Raw genomic sequence first — 8,854 nt, forward strand, 5'->3', positions numbered from 1 at the left:
CATTAGTTAATCCAAAAGACATTACCAAGAACTCAAAGTGTCCATATATGGTTCTAATAGTCGTCTTTGGAACATTTTTCTCCCGAACTCTTATCTGGTGGTACCCTGATCTTAAATCAATATTTGAGAAGCACTTATCACTTTGTAACTGATCAAACAAGTCATCGATTCTCGGAAGGGGATTCTTATTCTTTATAGTCGCCTTATTTAGCTGTCGGTAATCGATACACATTCTTAGTGAGCCATCTTTCTTCCTTACAAATAACACTGGCGCACCCCATGGTGAAGCACTAGGCCTAATAAAGCCTTTATCTAGCAAGTCTTTCAGCTGATCCTTCAATTCCTTTAGCTCAGCAGGAGCCATTCTATAAGGAGGGATAAATATGGGTTGTGTACCTGGTAGCATGTCGATAGAAAAATCAATTTCCTGTTCTAGAGGGATACCAGGGAGCTCGCCTGGAAATACATCTTGAAACTCATTAACTACCGGAATAGACTGAAGAGTCGATGGTTCTGCATCTATATCATGAACGTGAACAAGATGATAAATACAACCCCTAGTAATCATCCTTCTCACCTTAAGATAGGAAATAAACCTACCTTTCGGCGTTGCTGTATCGCCTTTCTATTCCCTAACTACCTCTCCTGGAAAGTGGAATCTAACAATCTTTGTTCGGCACTCAACATTAGCATAACAAGACGCTAACCAATCCATACCCATGATGACGTCAAAATCGACCATCTCTAACTCTACGAGATCTACAAAGGTTTGACGGTCAATAATTTCTACTGTGCAACCTCGATAGACTCTCCTGGCAACAATTGACTCACCAACTAATGTAGATACAATAAATGGTCGATCTAATGACTCTGCTACTATACATAACTTCCCCGCAATAAATGGAGTAACATAAGACAGAGTAGATCTAGGATCTATCAAAGCATAAACACAATGGGAGCAAAAAATCAATGTACCTGTCACAACATTTGGTGATGATTCTGAGTCTTGCCAGCCGACTAGTGAATGTGTACGGTTCTGTCCACTACCAGAACTAGAAGCTCCCTCTCTACCTCCACCTCTACCTCTACCTTTGAAGTTTGGGGTCCACGCCCTGTAGACTGTGTTGATGAGGAGGAACCTACTACTGACCTGGTCGACTAACCTATACTACCCTGACCTATGGTCGAGCTGTTTCTACACCCATGCCCCTCCTGTCCACAAGAATAACAACCTGTAGAACCCTGTTTGCACCTCCCGAAATGCATCCTACCGCAAGTAGTGCAACTCAGAGGGGCTGTCCTAGCCTGGCCTGAACCTCTCTGCTGCTTAGAGCCTGATGCTCGTGAACCCTCACCTGGGCCTGACTATCCCTGACGTTCAAATCTACTACCCTGGAACTGCTGTAGTGGAGGTCTAGGTGGCCTAATAAAATATCAGTGTCTGGGACCACCCTGAAAATCCCCCTGTGAACCAGCGGGCCTAGCCCTCTTCTGTCTCTCTCTCTCGAGCCTCTCACTTATATACTGTAAATGTCGACGATCCTTTATGCCTTGTGCAAAAGCCTGAATTCGTGAGATATCCATATTATCATTTAGTGCAGCGGTAGAACAAACGTCGATATAGTCTAAGTCGAGCCCTACCACAAATCTACACACCCTATCATGCATCGTATCAACAAATGCTGGTGCATATCTAGCCAATGAATCAAATCTCAGCCTGTACTCTCGGACACTCATGCTGCCTTGTTGAAGGTTCAGAAACTGGTCCACCTGACCATCTCTAATTTCTAGAGGCAAATAATGATCTATGAAAGCTTTGGTGAAGCTATCCCAAGTGGGTAGAGATACATCTTTTCCCTTAGATCTAACCCAACTCTAGTACCACAATACTGCAATATCGCGCAATAGAAATGCTGCTAACTCAACTGACTCAGTCGCTGAGGCATGCATGACTCTAAAGATCCTATGAAGCTGATCAACAAAGTGTTGAGGGTCCTCTCTGCGACATGTCCCTGTAAACTGTGAAGGATTCAAGACAAGAAATTCATGAACTCTCAAACTTTCGGGTCCTTCAGAAGATCCAGCAACATCTGGCGCAACTGGCTGGCATTGTGAAGCTACTAACTGTGCTAATATACATACTGCACCCTTGATATCCTCATCAGATAGAATATGAGGAACTAGATGTGGTACTGTTGGTGGAGCCAGACGTTATGTAGCCTTTAGAGGCTCCTGAAGCGGTGGAGAAACTATAGGGGGCTGAGAAGATGTCTCCCCCTGGGTCTCACAATGGGCAACCTCCACCTGTGGTACCTTGTCGGTACCCTCGCCTGTAGCTGTATCTAGCCCCTGGCTAGCTGTGGTCTATCTGGTGTCAGCCATCTCCATTTGCATATAAGTATCAATTATAAGCCTGAAACCTCAACCCTTAAGACACTGCTCTATAGCACGAGGTGAGAAAAAAAATGATAGTCATTCTAACATGCCCGGCACCTTCTTGCATATCGAATGTGGTGCACAATACATTTATAAACAAGACTCTACTAGTCACGACTTACAGACTCCCTAGGATACTTGCTCTGCAAGTTGGTCACGCCCCAAACTCGAGGGGCGCAACTGGCTCCTAATGCCAAAACTCAGGCCCGAGCCGACCCTACCGAACCATTTGCTACTAGCGCATGGCAGCCACATGCAATCAAGAAAACAAACAAGTATATCTCGGCTTAAAACTAAGCCATCGGCCGACAAGGCCCCTATCAACTGATCTATAAAAGAAACAACTACTCACAGGATGTCATATAAATAAATAGCCAACTAGCACCTAAGTCATGATTGGGCCGTCGAGGCAACCATGATAATTATACCAAAACTGAAAGCAGGTATATATCAAGAGAATACATCAAACAACTCACAAGTTTCAGAAAATCAACAAACTAGGCCAGTATGGCCATAACGTAGCTATACACCCCATACACTAGTCTGCAAGCCTCTAAGAGTAGTAAATATTGGCGGGACAGGGCCCCAGCCTAGCCTACCCATAAGGATATATATAACAAAAGGTAACAAACCATCCAACTCTGGCAGCTCTAGAGGAAAGGGGCTAGCTAATCAGATAGAAGTCAATCCTGCTGTTGAGGAGGTCTACTGGGTCGTATGTCGGGACCTGTATGCATGAATGCATCGCCCCCAAGGAAATAGGGCGTCAGTACAAAATAATGTACAGAGTATGAAAGGCTATAGACTTAGTGAGAAAGTATCATAATATACCAAAATCAATCATGTAAGGAAATCAAAATTTTAGATAAGCATGTGATACGCTCAAATTACACCTCCCTACAGAAGTATAAGCGATCGTTATCAAGTAAAGAACCCAACTTGTAAGTTGGGGTCGATCCCACGAGGAAAATGGTTTATACTTTACTTTAACCAACAATAATATTCAATTAGTCAAATTACTTCCAGAAACATGTAATTAAAGGGGGGGGGGGTTGTTTGTGTGAAACAAATAGTAAGAATTTAATAAGTAATCAGTAATAAAAACTCAATTTTGGTTGTTATCAAAATAAGAGAAATAACTAGGGTATACGTGTTCCCCAGTAGCTCATAACGCAGTAATCCTAGTAACAGCAATCCTTTCCTTGTGTATTACATGCAAAGTGATAAGTTAGGTATCTCTAAATCCTTGGTCCGACATCTAGAGAATTTCACCCCGCACCTTGGTCCGGCTATGTGTGTATAATTTACTAACCCTTACCTTTACCTCATATTAGACATCATAATCGATGTTTGGCTTAGTTATTACTTCGCACCAATCGACACTAGCCTATTAGATAGTATCACACTAAATCTTTGTTGATAATTCTTTTCTTGTTGATTACTTCCTTGGTCCGGCAAGTAGCAACAAGGCGAATTCTAACGCGTGCACTCGTTAAAAAGACTTCTAAACGAAAGAATTATCAATGCATGCAAAGCACTATTCAAAAATTGCTTATTTACTATTCATAATTTGTTAATCGCTCATGGTTCCCACAACCCTAGTTGTGGATTTAGTGATCCATATTAGCAATAACACAATTCATAGTTTTAGATGAAGAAATCATGAACTTACGTAAAGAGAATAATAAACCCAGAAATTCAACTTGAATTGCAAAGCCAAAGTCTTCAAAACGAACTTAGGAAATCAATAATTGCTAGAGTTGCAAATTAATCTCCAAAGTCACAAAGTAAAACTAGAATAATAATGTCTAACCCCCACAAACGAGGTTTACATGCCCTATTTATAGAAAACAAATCCTAAATTAAAAGGGAAACAAATTAAGAAAAGTTTGTTCAGGCACGCGTCTTCTTTCCACGAGACTGACTTACGGACCGTCAATGGATCTACGGTCCGTAAGTCCCTTCCGTCAGCCATGACTTAGAAAATATTTCAGCTTCCAAAAATTAGCTTCTCTGAAGCAAACGACGGACTTGCAGTACGGACCGTATATCGATCTACGATCCGTCAATCCCCTCCGTAGCTTCACACTTAGAATCTTCAAAAATCAGGTACTGGAACCCTCGCAGTATCATTCTACGGATCAATCAGTACGGTCAATGGCCACCGTGGTTCCACACTTGGTCAGATTTCCTTGATTTGTCATCCATACCTTGCCTGCTGATCTACGGTCATCACCTACGGACCGTCAATGGACCTACGGTCGGTAGATCACCTCCGTGAATTCCCTTTTTCTGTATTTCTTTCAGCTGTCTCTATACTTTTGCGCCTAAACATCTTTCGTTCAACATACGATAAAAACACATAAAAACCAATACAAAAAGGCCCTAGACACACATAACTTGTAAGTGAAATGTATTAGAAATACCGTAAACTCACGGTATATCAACACCCTCAACTTAAATTCGTTGTTTGTCTTCAAGCGACGTACTACGACTCTAAACGACACTTGTATAGAAGCAAGCATTTCAGGCCCAAGCAATCACATGACTCTCTATTCCCCTCACTTTTCAGGTGCAACTTCGTTCTCTTAGACTCGACAAGCTAATCCATGCGGATCAAACCATGATACAGATCGACCAACTGACACACAACATACAACTTCTCACTGTCACCAAGGCACCAACTTTTCGACAATGTAACTAGTGCCCTTACCTCAAACGAAATCCCTTTTGCACAAAAAATGCATGGTATTCATGGTACAAGGATTTATTCAACACTCACACTCAGAAGTAATTTCAAGTACAGTTAGTGCTTAATGCCATAAGCTTGCCCTTATTTTCACTGCTTTGACTCTCCAAACTAGACTCTAAGATCACTATAGGACTTTATTGACTTGTAACGTAGGCTCAGGGTCAGGTGTGGTACATTTGGGTACTGCTTAGTGACTTTATGCCCTCCTTGACATTACACTAGGCTTTTAACCTCTTTTTGTCCTATTTCTGTCATTACTATCGCTTTACCTTCTTTCCCTTAATTTTCTTCAACCACGGATGTGACTTTAGACTTTGTAGCTCTTTTTACTTTTATTTTATTTTTCTTTTGTCTTTCAACAAGTCACATCCTTTTCTCCCGTTTTTTTTTTTTTTCACATCACTCTTTTTCATACCCATATTTCTTTAAGTTTCATCTTTCATAGCCACCCTCAACTTATGGATTTTTCGTTAGTTGAGGTGCACAATACCTGATGTCGGGTCAGGGCCAAGATTGAAGTTACTTTTTACATTAGCCACCCTCAACTTAGGCTTTTGGCCTAAGTCGAAGTGCACATGTCCAAGGAGGGACCGGGGCCAACATAGTAGATTATGAGAAGGTAAGTTCGAGGTTTGGAAAGAAATGGTTTACATTTAGGCTCAAAGTTGGATCAAAGGGAGCAGTTATTTCATTTGGTTGGATCCTTCTTTGAGGCAATTTGTGGACTTTTTAGAACAATGTCCTATGATCACTTCCTAACCTCTAGATTGAATTGTCTTAGCAGGACTAACCGGGCAAATTCTAGTTTTGCACAAAAACTGTTTGAACACTTAACAATTCTCACCCACTTTTGGCACATAGTTTCATTATCAGATCATCAGATCATCAGATTAACTCAGTTCAAGTTTCAGCTCAAGTCATGCCATCGAGTTGATTCGTTATTATGGTATACTCAGAGCCAACATATTCAACTAATCATAGCCTACAACTTCTAGCATACATCCCAAAATTCGTTATAAGCCATCATGCTTCTTTCTTTATCATGCTGCTACACATACAATCCTAAGACATGCCGGTTCAACAAAAATTAAATAGTCTCTTGGGGGAAAAGAACACAAGCAAGAAAACCCCAAGAGAGGATTCATGAGTTCGGTTATTCAGACTTCACCCTATCACTCACAATCTATTTACCCCACCCCCAACAAAAATAGATGCATTTATCCCCAATGCATACAAAAACAGTAAAAGAAAATGGATTGGGTGAAGCAAACCTGTGGCGCAAAGCGCCGGCGAATCATCAAGCATGGGGGTCCGATTTCCCGGAGCCCGCTGGAACAACAGTGGGGGCACCATCTGTAGTGCCCAAATCAGCAATCATAGCACCCTCAGTAGTGCTCTCTATCAATCTCTCCGCACCATCAGTGGTGCTCACAACGTCTCCTAAAACAGGCTGGGGCGCTACAATTGGGGCAGAGCTCAATGCCCCTGCAACTCTCTCACGTACCCTTTTGCTGGCACAACTCTTCGTCTATAATCGAGGCCCTCCTTGCCTCCTTATTCTACCAACGCTGTCTCTTGTGAGCTTTCTCCTCCTTAGTGCGATGAGAATGGTGTCGCTTGCCTTTGGCATGTGTAGGCGCAAGCCCCTTCTCAGCGGTCCCACTGAATAAAACGGTTAGCACTGTATCATCAGCCAGTGCAGTAGGTGCAACCTGAGGCTCAACCGAAGGGGCGACAAGAATGACATCAACGTCGGTCCGGAGGCTGGCTAAGTCAGCCTGCAAAACAGATAGATCTATGGCCGGGGCTGATCGCTCAAGGACGCGTAATTCGAAAGCATCAAGTCGATTATTAACAGCTTGGACCTTCTGGTCCATCATCCCCTTCATCCTACGCTCTATTCTAGCCTCAAACTCGGCTATCTACTTTTGCATCCACGGCTGGATGTGATGCAGTAGTGTGTCCATCTGAGCCTCTAACTTTTGTACTCTGACCAATGGGACAACAATAATTCCTACTTGTGGCGTGGACCAGGAAGAGCTAGGAGCCATACTAGTTGCCTGAGATGAGGAGCCCGGGACATTATCAGTGTGATCTGGGATGCTAAGGTCACCGCCCTGCGCCTGCCCCACTTTGTCTGCAAGGTCGGCACCCAAGGGAGGTACCTCAACCTGAGGCTCTCTGCGAGGTGCTGCCATATTTGTCTCCTCTCGAATAAGGCCGATGTCCAATGCCCCTGTAGGGTGGACTAACTTGTCACAATGCCAGATCGGCACTCCAGAGTCCTTGCACAAATGAAAAATTAGACATGGGAAGGGGTAAGTAGTGGAGGTCCTGAATGCCTTCTCGCGAATCTCTGCCAGCAGCATGCAGGCAAAGTCAATCTCCACTCATGCTACCAATGCCGCGACCATGACCGCTTTGTCCCACATGACTTGATTGTCAGTTTTGTAGGCGACACTTTGTTACGCACCAGCTGCCAGAAGAACTTGGCCACAAAATTTAATGTGACCTTTCCGATGCCCAACCGTGGAGCGGCGACCCATTCTGTACGCTCGCCATCTACAACAATGTACCTGGCCAACCATAGTAGAACAGCCTCTCGCTGCTCAGCGTTTCTCTGGAAAGCGCCACTCCGCACGATGTCCCATCTATAATCAAGCTCTGCTGTGTTGAGAGACCAAGAGTGACCCGTGGTAGGACCATAGAGAAACGTTTGATCGTGGTAGGTGATATGTCAACCGAACAACCTCGAACCAAAGTGGAAGTGAGAGGATCTTGAGTTAGGGGCTTTGACCGCTTGGAAATTGAACTGCGGAGAGTGGCAGCATAGGAAGCATAGAATTCCCACACAATCTCCTCACTATACGTCCCTGGGTCTCGAGCCATCTAGTCACACTTGTGAAGGTTGAACAGCTGGTGAATGTCCGGAACAGTGTGCAAGCTCCCCGTGAGGACTCTGCGCTCCTCTGTAATTAGTCGAGCCATCTTCTGTTTGTCGTTTACCATCATGACATCCCGATAAATTGCCATTGGCCTTTACACACCACCTATTTAGCTCGCCGGCTACAGGAGTGGGGTCATCATTTCGTGGTGCAGGTGTGGACTCCGAGCTAGTTGCCTCATCATACGAGGCTGCTTGGTCATTCTCACCAGACCTGTGGCTGATTTAGCTTTGGACCCTGCACCATGGGCAGACTCGAAAGCCTGAAGCATGGGTAGACTTGGACCCGGACATAGACCCCTCTGAACTGGAACAGCCCCAGTTGGTGACCCGATCAGTGTGTGCTCCTCATCAGATTGGGAGACAGTGACTACGTCGGAAAGCACCTTCTGGGGGGTGCCTCGAGGTGCAGTGCGAGAAGTCCTAGTGTTGAGAGGAACATATGCTAGATCTGTGTCGGTGTCCTCATCGATTAACCGGAAACTAGGGACAACAAATTTTGTCTTGCTTATTTTGAGTAGGTGACCAGCATTTTGGGTGACATTGTACATGCGGAAGCGATATTAGTGCCCAAGACTAACCATAGATAAATAATAAAAACTTTTAGAACTATAACCGAACGGTGACAAAGCCCCAGGAAAATTTCAGACAGATGTTACAATGATCATCCACGGAGGAGACCTACGGTCTGTAAACTGATCTACGGTCCGTGGATCAGGGAA

Source organism: Solanum verrucosum, unplaced genomic scaffold (assembly GCF_900185275.1).
Source record: "Solanum verrucosum unplaced genomic scaffold, falcon-dt-bn FXZP01000031.1, whole genome shotgun sequence".
Classification (NCBI taxonomy): Eukaryota; Viridiplantae; Streptophyta; class Magnoliopsida; order Solanales; family Solanaceae; genus Solanum; species Solanum verrucosum.